Raw genomic sequence first — 14,115 nt, forward strand, 5'->3', positions numbered from 1 at the left:
GGCAGGAACAATCCCTGAATGAAGAGCCCACATGTTTAATTATTAACAGTATACATTATTTAAATTGAGTTAGAAATGTATCTGAATAATGTAATATACATACTTTACTGCATTTCATCTTAAAAATGATATCAAGAGCTCTCAGAAGATAGAGCTTGGAAATCTAAATCTGCTTAGAAGCCAGTCATCATCATCATCTGTAAATATGCGCTCTCTTCAATTGAACTGAATTGAATTCCTTTATTGTTATTGTACGGTAAAATGAGATTCAATTTGCAAATCGTCCATAAACTTATTTTCCTATACAATGCTAAAATAATAATAGTAATAATAATAATATGATCAAAAAAACTATGAAAACATTACAATATGAAAGCTTAAGTGGCTCAGGTTGTGCAATATTACAACTGTATTGCAAGTTTACAGTGCAGTTTAAAGTGCAAAGAGAAAACAATTCTACTGGGATGACTCGATGGACTGATTGAGTGTGTTTAGAGCTGTTGGGTTCAAACTGTTTCTGAACTGCGAGGTCCATACAGAATAGGCTCTGAAGTGTTTGATGTATGGCGGAAGTTCAAATAGACTGTGCCCATGGCTGAGGCAGCGTGTGCTAGATGCTGTACCCCGAAAATTCTCTCCGCTCTTGATACAATCTGCCGTCGAGCTTTCCGATCAGCTGCTGTAGAGCTGTGATTCCACACTCAGATACACTGGGTTAAAATACTCTGATTCACTGAGAGTAATAACGCTAAATCAGCTATCGTATTTGGAATAGTTTGACCATTAAGTGCACCATTATATTGTTCCAGATTGATTACAATCAGATTCCTTAAGCTAATAATAAATCTAATAAACAATATGTGTTATTTTCAGTGTATTGATAAAGCCACATCAGACAATCTAAAAAATAAAGAGAATCCACACAGGAACAGTAGCACTGCATTGACACTGGGTACTGCCAGTTTGCAAAACCGAGTTGAAAACTTGCATAGGTAATAAATTGAGCTGGTGTGTGAATGTGCAAGGCTTTACGCCAAGTTCAGTTGTTATAAATCATGAAGAAAGTGTGGAAACGGGCGTACACAACATATTTGTGTGTATTCACCTTTTATACATGAGGCCCCTGATGATGGACAGATATATCTGTCAGGCAGAGTACAGTTTGGGAGACTCAAGGACTGTGTGAGCAACACTGGAACAGCACAAGGAACAGGCCTGTCTGCTTTACTCTTCACTCTGTGCACCTCACACTAGAAATAACAATTTTATTTTTTCTTGTATATTCAAAAATCACCCAAGGAGTGTCTCAATGGGCTTTAACAGTCCATGTTTTTGAGAGCCCCCTACTCTAGATTCCCTAAGAAGACAAGAAAAAACTCCCAAATAAACCTTGTAGGGAAAGAAAATGGAAGAAATCTTAGGAGGGCAATTCAGAGAGAGACCCCCTGTAGGTACGGTGGGTGTGCAATGAGTGTCAAACACAAGTAATCCTCTTCACAGAGCTAGATGGCCAACCCATCATGGCCTTCTCAGAAATAGAACACAACAGAACAAACTACAAGGCAAAATGCAAGAATAGATGAGACCACTCAGTAAATACAGAACTACCACAGATGAGGACACAGATTTGTGCAAATACATCAAAACAAAATAGAAACTAAAGAACAAAACTGGGAAATAACAACATCTGACCATCAGCTCATTGTAGGACCACAGCCAGATTGTAGAACAGAAGTCAGACAAGCCAGCCTCATAATGGCTTCTGTTACTGTCACTGTCACAGCTCTTGTCATCGTGTTGAACAAAGGCAGCTACAGACCCCAAAAGGGCAGAAGAAAGCCGAGGGATCTTATGAAGCCATGAAGCCCACCTGAGGAATCACAAACACCTGTGATGCCAAGTGTCCCCAACATTATGGTGTCCTAAAATGGGAGGACTGTGTAGAAAAAGTGCTGTGTGACTGAAATGTCTGTGAATAAACTTAAATGAAAGTCTGCCGTGTGCACTTTAGTCACGATGTCTGAATTGTTGGATTTGTAATTTGAAACTGTGGAGCAGAGGGGTGAATCGAGGAGAAATGTGTCTTTGTGTTAAACATTATGGAGGTCACTGTATAACAGCAGGTCAGATCACTTGTAGACATTCACAGAAGATTCTGCACTTATGGCATGTGTTGATAAGGGGGATGAGACAGGGGAGAGGAGTCAGGGGTAAACTTTGGGAATTGTCTCTAATTTAATATCAGCAAAACCAACAAACTGCTCAATGACTTTCACCACACCAAAGAGCCTCTATCTCCGGTCACTATTCAGGGAGTGGATGAAGAGGTGGTCCACTCCTACACTTACTTGGAGATCCACATCAATGACAGGTTGGACTAGACTCGGAACACAAAGGATCTTGAGAAGAAAGGGCAGAGCAGATGCTTTTTACTCAGGTGGCTATGATCCTTCAATGTCGGTAGTGACAGCCTTCACATCTTTTATAACTCATAAGAATTTGGCTGAAAATGGAACTATTGAAAACTGAAATACTCCAATGAATGTTATTAAGAAAAACTAAGACATCGCGACTACAGTAAATAGCATAATCCATGCAAACACATTGAGACCAAACCCAGATTTACACCACAAAGTGCACAGATGTCCTCACTCAACTCTGGAAAGAGCTTATTCTTCATCCAAAAATATCAAAATGTCTGGAAGCTCAGATACTGCAGAGGGAAAAATTAAATTACAATATTACCAAACAGTAAATCCAGTGTGGGGGTCTCTGATTCACATTAACGCTAGAATTTCAGAACTGGTAAGAATTCTGTTTGGTAGAATTCACGGAGTCAGTGAGGCACTTCAGACATAAACTGTGACCACAGGGGATGATGACGGGGTCAGTCAGGGTGTCCAGACACACCGAGCAGGTGAACTTGTTCTGTGATACAAACAGCTGGACTTCAGCCATCATCATTCTGAGGAGAGGCAGGCAGAGAGAATCAGTCAGACAAACAAGGATGAGGGTTTTTAGCATTTTTTAAAAGTGCTCCACCATATTAGCCAATCGGTAAGTTATTCCAAATTTTAGGTGCATAACCGCAGAGGGCCACCTCACCATTTCTTTAAAGTTTAGCTTTTGGAATTATAAACAGACTCTCATTTGAAGATCTAAGGTTACAATCTAGAGTGTAAGGTGAAAGACAGTCTGAAATATAGGACGAGGTGAGATGATTTAAGACTTTGTAAACCATCCATCCATCCATTTTCCAACCCGCTGAATCCGAACACAGGGTCACGGGGGGTCTGCTGGAGCCAATCCCAGCCAATACAGGGCACAAGGCAGGAACCAATCCCTGGCAGGGTGCCAACCCACCGCAGGACACACACAAACACACCCACACACCAAGCACACACTAGGGACAATTTAGAATCGCCAATCAACCTAACCTGCATGTCTTTGGACTGTGGGAGGAAACCGGAGTGCCCGGAGGAAACCCACGCAGACACGGGGAGAACATGCAAACTCCACGCAGGGAGGACCCGGGAAGCGAACTGCGTGACTGTGCCACCGTGCCGCCCGCTTTGTAAACCATTAGCAGTATTTTAAAATAAATTCAAAATGGCACAGGTAACCAGTGTAGTGATGCTCAGACTGGTGTGATGTGTTCGGATTTTCTTTTCCTAGTTAAGATTTTGGCAGCTCCATTCTGCACTCATAATCGATTGATGTCTTTTTTGGGTGGTCCTGAGAGGAGTGCGTTACAGTAATCTAGTCGACTAAGATCAAAAGCATGAACTCATTTTTCAGCATCTTGCAAAGTTATGAGGGGTCTAATTTTTTCTATATTTCTTAAGTGAAAAAATGCTGTCCTAGTAATCTGATTAATATGTGATTTAAAAATCAGGTCAGAATCAATAATTACCCCGAAATTTTTCACCTCCGTCTTGACTTTTAAGCCTAATGGATCAAGTTTATTTCTAATAACCTCATTATATCCATTTTTGACACTCACTGAGATTTCTGTTTTCTCCTGATTTCGTTTGAGAAAATTCCTACTCGTCCACTCAGAAACACAAATAAGACATTGGGGTCAGTGAACCAAGAGAGTTGAGGTCCTCAGGTGCTACTGATAAATACAGTTGTGTGTCATCAGCATAGCTGTGGTAGCTCACGTTATGCCTTGAGATAATCTGACCTCATGGAAGCCTGGAGATCAAAGAGAGCAGCGGACCAGGAGAGACCCTTGTGGACCACCATATAGAATATCAGGGGTCTCTGAAGTATAACTACCACAACTAACAAAGAATTTTCTACCTGTCAAGTAAGACTCAGACCAATTTAAGACCCTGCCAGAGAGGCCCACCCACTAAGATGATTTCTAAGAATATTGTGATCAATGGTATCAAATGTGACACACAGATCTCAGAGGATGAGAACAGATAAACGGCCTCTGTCTGCATTAACCCGCAAGTCATTTATTACTTTAACAAGTGCAGTTTCTGTAATGTGATTTGCTCTAAATTTGACTGAAACTTGTCAAGAATAGCCGGTTTATTGAGGTGACCATTGAGCTGCAAAATGACTGCCTTTTCTAGGATTTACTTAAGAAAGGCAAATTAAAAATGGGTCTAAAATTTTCAAAAGCAGAGGAGTCGAGATAATTTATCGTAATCAGGGATTTAACAACAGCAGTCTTAACACAGTCTGGGAAGACCCCCGTATCTAATGGTGAGTTCACTATGTCAAGCGCACTATCAATTAGCATGTCACATACTTCTTTGAAAAAGCTTGGTGGTGTTGGGTCAAGGACACAGGTGGAGGGTCTCAGTTGAGAGATTATTCTACATAGATCAGGTAAATCTATCCTGGTGAAAGAATTTAATTTGCTTAAGATGGAATACCAGGGTTTAATAGGATCAGTTTGGGGGGATGTACTATATTATTTACAATATCATTAGAATTGTGATTAAAAAATATAACAGAATTCTCACAAGTTTAAGTGGTAGTTCGTTGGAGACATTCCATTGAGTTACTTGGGTTTAGCAAATGATCAACAAAAGAGAATAAAACTCTTGGATTATCTGCATTATTATTTATAATTTTAGAGGAGTAGCACCGCCTCTCTAGACGGACTTGTTGTTGTATTCTGTTATTTTAGCCTACAATATTTCAAATTGGACAATCAATTTACTTTTTCTTCATTTACGCTCAGCTCTCCACCATGTTTTCATTAAATCAGACACTCTTTGGGTCTTCCATGGTGTAACAGTGCTGGAAGATTTTTAACTGTCTTTTCAGGAGTGACTATGTCAGCGGCAGCTCTCACTTTAACATTAAAATGTCCCCCCTTACTATTTACATTATTATCACTATTGTAGTAAGAACTACAAACAGACTGGTTGTTTAAAATGTTAGTAAACTTTGAAGCTTTGGATGAATCAAAGAAGCCTTTTTTAACAATACCCTTCTCATTCATTTTATCTATCAGTATTTCTATATTACATAATAAGAGAAAATGGTCAAATAAACTGATATCCACAATCTGCCTCACATCAAGTTTTAACCCTTTAGTAATCTCTAAATCCAATGTGTGTCCCTCTTTGTGTGTTGGCTGGCTATCATGCTGGCTCAATCAAAATAGTGCAGGAGGTTCATGAAGTGAAGCTACAGACCACCAACAATGACATCTCATACATGTAAAATAATGGAGTGTACAGTTACTTGAGAAGAAGAAGAAGAAGAAGAAGAAGAAGAAGAAGAAGAAGAAGAAGAAGAAGAAGAAGAAGAAGAAGAAGAAGAAGAAGAAGAAGAAGAAGAAGAAGAGTGATGGATCTGAAATGAAAGTAGTTTGGAGAGGTAGAAGGACTAGAGACTCTGGACTAACAGGACATTATGAGAGCACAGGGGAATAAAGAACTTCTTAACTGCTGTGATGTTTGATTTTGAAAAGCTGATGATGTGTTGTGACAGGAAGGACTACAATCCTTCATGTTACAGAATATTGGATCATTTTATGCTGAGCCTCTTAACTGGGGGGTCTACACTATTCAGAGTGGGGTTGATTTATTGACAAAGGAATGAGGTATAAAATGGACCTCAGCCTATGCAGGGTCCTTAGCCCTTTACAGTGTAATGTCATGATAAGTGATGATGTCTTTTCTCACATAGGAATAGGGGCAGCTGAATCTGCTGCCATGTCAAGATGCTACCCAGATAGTCAAATCCACTTGAGCCTCATCAGGTCAGATATCTCCACGCCACATGCTAATTCTTTCTACCATATGTGATTGGAGCCCTCAGCCCAGATCTGTTGGTAAAGACTACACAGCTCAGTCAGGTGAGAGGCAGCAGCCAATGACTTAGAGCGACCATCGCCACACCAGAATCAGCCCGTCACTGTGACAGACTTCAAGTCAGACTTTTCCTGGTTCCCTCTGCACCACTGGACACCGAGAATCTCACATTCTCATCTTTTATTCTCAAAATGTGGTGCCTTAGGAACAGAGGAATGTGAATTAGAAACAGAGAGAGATAAAAAAATGATAGAAATAGAGGGAAAAGGAGACAAGAGGACAGAGAAAGGAGAAAATAACATCAAGTGGATGAATGAAAGTGGGCCAGCACTTGTGTGACACAGTGACACACACACAGGACATGAAGTGTCACAGATACTCATCAGGACCACCAAATCAATAAGAACAAAAACTCACCAGTAAAAACTCCTCAGCGCTCAGAGGTTCAGACGACTGCAGGTGGACATTTGGAGCTTCAGGACCTGCACATGAAAACAGCAGAATGGGGACAGTGAAGACGGCGTTTGGTGACATCAGTCCATTCACTGGGCAGAAATTACTAGAACAGGATGGTTCAAATGTGACACAAACTGACGAGCAGTGACCTCGACCCACTAAAGCCCCACTCAGTGCCCACCATACCCACTGGCACATCTTGTCAGCACACTGGGCTCACTGGTGTTTAAAGACTTTTGGTAGACTCACCAGCTCTCACTTTATGTCTCGGCTGTTCTTCTTCACCACAGACAGTCTTCAGATCCTATCAGTCAGAGAAGTCGGCTATGAAGTGTTCAGCTGCAGAGCCCACCAAGAATAAGCAGAACACAATGTGCCGAGTGTCTTTAAAGGATTTAGTCATTCTGTGCCTGGGGGGGTCTTCATATTTCTATCTCTCTGTGACTTTGTGTCCAAGCACAACCTTTCACAGAGTCTGACTCTCCAGAGGCTTCAGTCCTACATGAAGAGAAGAGCTACAGGGTCACAGTGGTCGACATTGGGGGTCTTTTCACAGGGATGACTTATAAGGAGACATCAGCTCTTTGGTGAGATGCCCTGTTGGTCACTTTACAAGTTGAGCACACGGCTCTTAACCTGTACTGTGCCTGTACATTTATATCATCTAGTGAATGTGGTGAGGAAGCCCTTATGAACGAATACCTTCTTAAAAGGACTTAAAACCAATTAAAACATAAATATAGTTGATGACTCAATAACATAAAAATTAAACTCTACATCTATGTATTAGTCCAGCATTGTACTGCAGTGGTTACCACACCTTCTGCCTCAGATTCAGTCATGTGAGTTGAAATCCCATGTCCCATTGTTGTTCATGTGAAGTTTTTATGTTCTCCCTGTGCCTGTAGTGACCATCTGAAGACTCGTTTCCTTCTCTTCCATCTAAGAGATTCATTTAATGCTAACTGTCTCTTCAGTTCTGGTCACTTTGATTGTTGAAATACGTGAGGTGATGGTGTTTGTCTGATGATGAGCCGACACCACATTGAGGTCCGTTAAGACGTATTGTTGTTACCTAAAATCCTGAAATGAAATAAGTGGATTTGAGAATGTTAATGCTGATCTATTTTATGATTTACAAATTGACCTCTGCAGGCTGTGTTGTTACTTTGGAGTCCCTGAAATCGATTTGTTTTGTTACAAATGCAAACATAAAAGTGTCAGTATGTGTGTATAAGTTGCTTTAGACCAGTAGATTAATGCTAAAGGACACACAAAGCACTTGGGAGGTTAAAATGCATCTTTTCAATCCTTGTATTTGTCTAATTCTGCAGCTCATTAAATATCTGACTTGCGCTCGATGCTTGCTGGGACTGGCACGGTAGATGGATGGATGGATGAATGGATGGAATAATTAAACATGTATAACAAAGATTTTTCAATGTTCCTTAAAAGTTTTAAAGAATAAGAGTTCTAAGCTTACAGCTGGTTTAACATTTATTACAGAGCTCATTGTGTGACGATTGGTTACGTGAAGATTGAAAATGGAAGGACAGGAATTGGGGGGTTGGTACGTTAGAAAGACACCGTAGTGCTGTGATAAATTATTCCATCCAGGGTCACATGCATCCCAGCAAACCTCATGTGCATGGCAGGAACAATCCCTGGACTGGGCGCCAGTTCATCGCTACCGCTGCTCCATCGTGCCCCCCACAGGTTTAACACATGCTTTAATACATTTCATCAAGAAAATGATTTCAAGTATACACCTTAGTATTCTAAAATGTTCAGAGAGCTGTAATATTATGACTGTAATGTATTCTGTGTGGCAATCACTTCCTGCACACTCCTGTCGGTGTAAGAGAAAGCCTGTTTAAGAAGCACATAGCGATAAATGACCTGGTCAGGGAACATTTAGAATATGAAGCATTTAATGTGCTACTTTATTTACAATGGGATTTGAGAAACTCTAGTGAATTAAACATTGATTTTAAGATGAAGTTTACAACTTTATACTTTAATGACAAAATAAACAATGACATTAAATGGAAATGTCGTGATCAAAGTTGACATCCATCCATCCATCCATCCATCCATTTTCCAACCCGCTGAATCCGAACACAGGGTCACAGGGGTCTGCTGGAGCCAATCCCAGCCAACACAGGGCACAAGGCAGGAACCAATCCTGGGCAGGGTGCCAACCCACCGCAGAAAGTTGACATTTCGACTTTAATCTCAACATAGACCTTCTTTTTCAGATGGTGTGCTATGACTCAACTTTTCATGTTGACTTTGATATCTGACCACTTCATTTTTATTTCAGGCTCCTTGTGACTTTCTGAACTTGAACTTTTGACTGCCTCCGCCACGCTGTTCCACTCCTTCAATTCCTTTTATTGCTCCAACCACTGCTTAAGCCACCTAATAGTTTGTTTTTTCTTGCCTACACTTCACTGAGCAGATCCTCCATTTCGCATTCATTGAAATTCTTCTTTTTTCCATGTGCTTTCGACATTGTCTTTTAACAAAACACTGAGCAGAAGGGGCTATTTATATTCATTTGCATATTCAAATATGTGAAATTCTGGGAGGAGTCAGAGTGAGGCTGTAGGCGCCTGCACGTGTGAAACATTTCATGTTGATTGAGATTTAAAAGTGTGTGGGACTTTGCTTATGCACACTTTAATGAATCTGACTTTTTTGTACGTATGCACATTCGCAGTTTTGTCCGTATGCCATTTTTTTGTGTGAATTCTACACACGCCGTTATACAAGAGACCCAATAACAAAGAGGCCTAAAATGGGTTAATGGATGGCAATCCAAGGTCAGTAAATCCCTCCTTGGCCTGGTGATGGTGTGGTAACGCTGGCCGATGTCATCACTACCCCAGTAGTCTCCTGCTTTTAATGTTGTCACAGTGTAAATAACGCTGCCCATTAGTATTGTTGGTTGGTTAGATTTTAACTGTAAAAGTATTAGTAACGATTTGAATAACATCAAAAGTTATTATTTTTATAATGGATTTTTTATAATGGATAAAAATTGCACTATTTTTATACATTATTGGTAATGTTTTCATGTTCAGAGTTGTAAAAATGAAAGAAAGAAAGAAAGAAAGAAAGAAAGAAAGAAAGAAAGAAAGAAAGAAAGAAAGAACTGTACTAGTACCAAAACTGCAAAGTTTGTGTTTTCTAAGAATAAATCATTTTAAGCCACATTAAATTAATAAATGGTAAATATTCATAATTACAAATTATCTTTATACCTACATTAAATGTATTTGATTAAAACAAGACTAAAAACAAAACAAAAAAAAAGTTTCAAAGAAAGGACAAATAATGGCGGTGGTCTCCCCAAGGTGACCAGAGTTCAGATCTCAAGTCCTCCCTGCCCAGAGCCTGCATGTTCCCTTCATGTCCATGTGGGTTTCCTCCCGGTGCTCCGTCTTCCTGCCTCACTCCATTGGCTGTTGTGAGTGGGCTCACCCTGCGGGGGGCTGGCGTCCTGTCCAGGGATTGTTCCTACCTCGCACCTGATTCTTGCCAGGACTGTGCTCCACCATGACGCCTGTTAATTCTGTATTAATGATATGCCACACATGATTAGTTTGCTAACTGGAAATCTTTGTGTGTAGTAAGAAGGTAACGGTGTTAATTAACATTACTGTTATCATACTGTATGTCTGAAACAGGGCAATGCTAATATGCTTTTTTACTTTCAGTATAATGTGACACTTGAGGAAAAAATAACTTATTAAGCATTTGAAAGCATTTGAAATACTGTAATACGTGCTGCCTTACGCAGAATATGCTTATTAATGTGTTACAGATTCTAGGTGGACAAGACTACACAACAAGGAAAGAGGTTGCCCATGTGAATCATTCATAATGTTTTCTAAACGTATTTGTTAACTTACAGATAAGTACTACATAACTCTTTTTAAAAAGTCCTTTTTTTAACTTTGGTTAGGGACCATACTCGAGCGCAACTAGGATTTAAAGTCGGTCAGCTCACCTTACAGATGCAGCAGAGCCAACTGCTTTTACGCTTTAAACCAAAGCCGTTCAAGAAGATATTGCTGCAGACCGGAGTAAAATGGGCGTTAATATCATTTTCGACTTCAGCCAATCATATATTAAATTTGCGCACGTCAGTCACTGATCAGCCAATCGCAAATTTCAACGTCGCGGTCAATCACCGTTTTATTCAACAAATCGCCAATTGGTGTTATTTGTCATTCATCGACCACTTTAGCCAATTACCTTTTGGATACGTAAAAAGAAAGGTGGGTGTAATTTCTAAAGGTGGACGTGTAAGATAATTTCTAAAGGTGGACGGTCAAGATAAAGTGACTGTAAGAGACGGAGTGTATATTCATAAAATACATCTCCGACGATAGTCTACTAATGTCAATATCTTACACTATAGCACTTTGTCGAGTGCATTATTAAGACTGCAGTGTATTTTTACCACGGTCATTTATGAAGTAGCGGTTCTGAAAAAATAATAATAAAAGTTTGCATATGAGATATTTATCGTTACTGAACAACTTCTGAAGAAAATTTAAATGAACATAACAATACAAATTTGTGTCCGCCTAATTTTAATGGATTGACGTGGACTTAAGTGTGGGCTCTACTTGATTAAGTCAGTCAGATTAAAACAAATGTTTGACTGTTGGTGTTTACTCGAATGTCCAAATGAAATAGCCGCCTACATTTAACAGGTCACCTTAAAGACCTTAAAGGCTGTAAACGTATTACAATTTTAAACGTTGAATAAACTGTCAGAGTTCCTAATATTCCATTGTAGCCCCTTCTTGCCTGCAGATCACAATCTGTTCTTTGTTTGCTGATGTCAGTCAAATATTCTTCGGTCTTCATGTCTGTTCTCAATATACCAGCAGCTCTAGTGAGTTTCTTGCCTGTGAATCACGTATTTAAGTTTGTTTTTAGCTGTATTATGATTACAGATTATTACAAATCACATACTTGACACTCTCACGTTCAGGTATCAGGGAATATAAAACTTTAAGAAAGCTGGCAATAAAATTGTGACTTTAAAGAATCTATTGGCTGTCTCTATGTTATCAATGTTAAATGTAAGAAACACAGTTGTCATAGTGCTAATAGTCCCCTTTCAATTATTATTTTTACAATGAAGTTTACTATGTTAAACGATCTGTGAAGAGCAAATATTATGCCTTTAAAAGAATAATAATTTTGCAGTTTTTGTGACTGTGCACCTGTTAATCAGGGTATTCAATTATTTGACTTAATTGGACCTTTATTACTTTTGGATTTTAAATACCTTTTTAAGATCATCAAATATGTGTTTATTATAATACATATTACTTATGCAAAAGTTACATTTAGAGATTAAAACATGACAGATGTTTGTAGTTCATATCTCATTGAGCCTCCATTTGACTCCATCAGGTCCTAGTGGTGTGCTGAACATGTCAGCCTGTCTTTAGGGTCTCTGAGACTGGAGGATGTCAGGAGTCCAACTGTACAGCAGGCAGTGATGGGCATCAGCATCACGACTGGTAACAAGATAGAGATGGCAGAGAGTTCAGCTGGACATAATCCTATATGAGTATACAAGCAAACAGCATATTAAGAGCACAGAGTCTGTATACTCCAGTATGGCCCTGACATAACCACCTGTACAGCTGTACATGACTGCACTTTACTGCTCATTTAGCACACACTGCACTGAGGCTGTCAAGTCACAGCCATTAAATCATTCAATCTGAACAGCTGGAAATTTATTTTGGCAATGATATTTCTGATAAGGCATTTTTATATTGTCGTTTCTCATTGGTTTATACTGAAAATCTGGTTTACATCAATGTAGTTTTCAATAGTATGTATTATATATATAGTATATTAAAAAATTAAAGGAACACTTTGAAAGCACATGAGACCTTAATGGGAAAAAAAATCTTGCTGGCTGTCTCTACTGCTATGGACTGATGTGTTAGGAACAAAAGGATGGCACATCGTTTGTTGGAAATGAAAATTATGAACCTACAGAGGGCTGAATTCAAAGAAACCCCGAAAATCAATGCATCAATTACTACAGCGAAAATGATTATTAATACAAACGTGAATACAATATATATATTAATATTTATACAAACGTACAATCACAACAAAGAAACAAAAAAATTATTTGAAAAACACGAAGAAAACTTAGCAATTGCAAATTTCATACGTTTTAATTTCCATTGTCAGAAATAACAAACAATTCGTTTCGTCGCTTCTTCTTTGGTCTAATAGAGTTTCTTCGCTGCTGCTTTGTCTTCTTTTCTTTAACAGCGTTTCGTTGCTTAGTACAGAGCAAGGCTATTTCAAAAGAAACTCTATGAGGCGGAACCTCAAAGCGGTAGGGATCACTAACTGAAAAGATTGGTGGAAATTACACTTGATAGACAACTTCAAACGTTGAGTGAGTTTTTGATTGTCATACTTTAACAACAATCTCATTCGTTGAAATTCTGAATTAGCCAATACTATCCACTTCCATTTATAGTTATCCCGCCTTCAGATCCGCCCATAAAGTCTCCGGTCTGCAGCAATACCCTTCTCAAGCCCTTCAGCCGATGAGGGGGCTGACCAATCGGCTGCTGACTGCGCAGATATCAATGACGTCATGACGCTAGCGTGCCTCAAAATCACGTGACGGGCGCATTTCAAACAAGCATCATAGCGGCGTATCGAGAGCTCGGTCCTCAGTATCCAGCAGCACATCACAAGTTTTCGCTTTTGAGACCCTCGTGCTCAGACTTCTTCACGGCCATAAGATCAAGCAAAGGTGCGGAAGGTGAGACAAAGTCGAATGTGGGGATCGTGTACGGGTGGGAATGCCAGCAGTGGGGAAGATCACGACTTGCTGAGAGGGTTTAACTTTGAGGAGGTGCCTGACGCCCCGTGGTTCGCTTTTAAGTGTTGGAGATTGAGCGCTACGTGGAGGAGGAGGCGGCACAGCAAATCGCACCTTCACGAGTTTACTGTGGATGACGGAGGTCGCGCACTTTTTTTTTTAGCTGGTGCTAAGTTCATTTATTTTCCGGTCAGTGTCCCGTCAAATGTAATGCTACATCTTGCTGTTGCGGCTTGAACATCTCGTTGGGCTTAAAGGGGCTGCTCTTAACTGGTTCTGGTCGTATTTTACTGGTAGACACTTTTCAGTGACTTTTAATTCCTCTTCTTCATCTACTGCTCCTCTTAAATGTGGTGTTCCTCAGGGATCCATTTTGGGGCCTATTTTATTCTCCATATACCTTCACCCTATTGGAGCGATTTTCAGGAAATTTAACATTTCTTTTCACTACTATGCTGATGATACTCGGGTTTATATTCCTGTCTG

The 14,115-nt window shown here is 39.7% G+C and overlaps 1 protein-coding gene across 2 annotated transcripts in view; it reads left to right on the forward strand.

Moving 5' to 3' along the window:
- The first annotated feature begins 13,361 nt into the window (after positions 1-13,361).
- The window catches only part of LOC114652508 (gastrula zinc finger protein XlCGF26.1-like), a 62,737-nt gene continuing 61,983 nt past the window's right edge, over positions 13,362-14,115 (forward strand). For both annotated transcript variants that reach the window (XM_051927872.1, XM_051927871.1), the window contains exon 1: positions 13,362-13,569. The gene's annotated coding sequence lies outside the window, so the exon portion shown is untranslated. The remainder of the gene's footprint in view (positions 13,570-14,115) is intronic.

This window comes from Erpetoichthys calabaricus, chromosome 5, assembly GCF_900747795.2.
Source record: "Erpetoichthys calabaricus chromosome 5, fErpCal1.3, whole genome shotgun sequence".
Taxonomy (NCBI): Eukaryota; Metazoa; Chordata; class Cladistia; order Polypteriformes; family Polypteridae; genus Erpetoichthys; species Erpetoichthys calabaricus.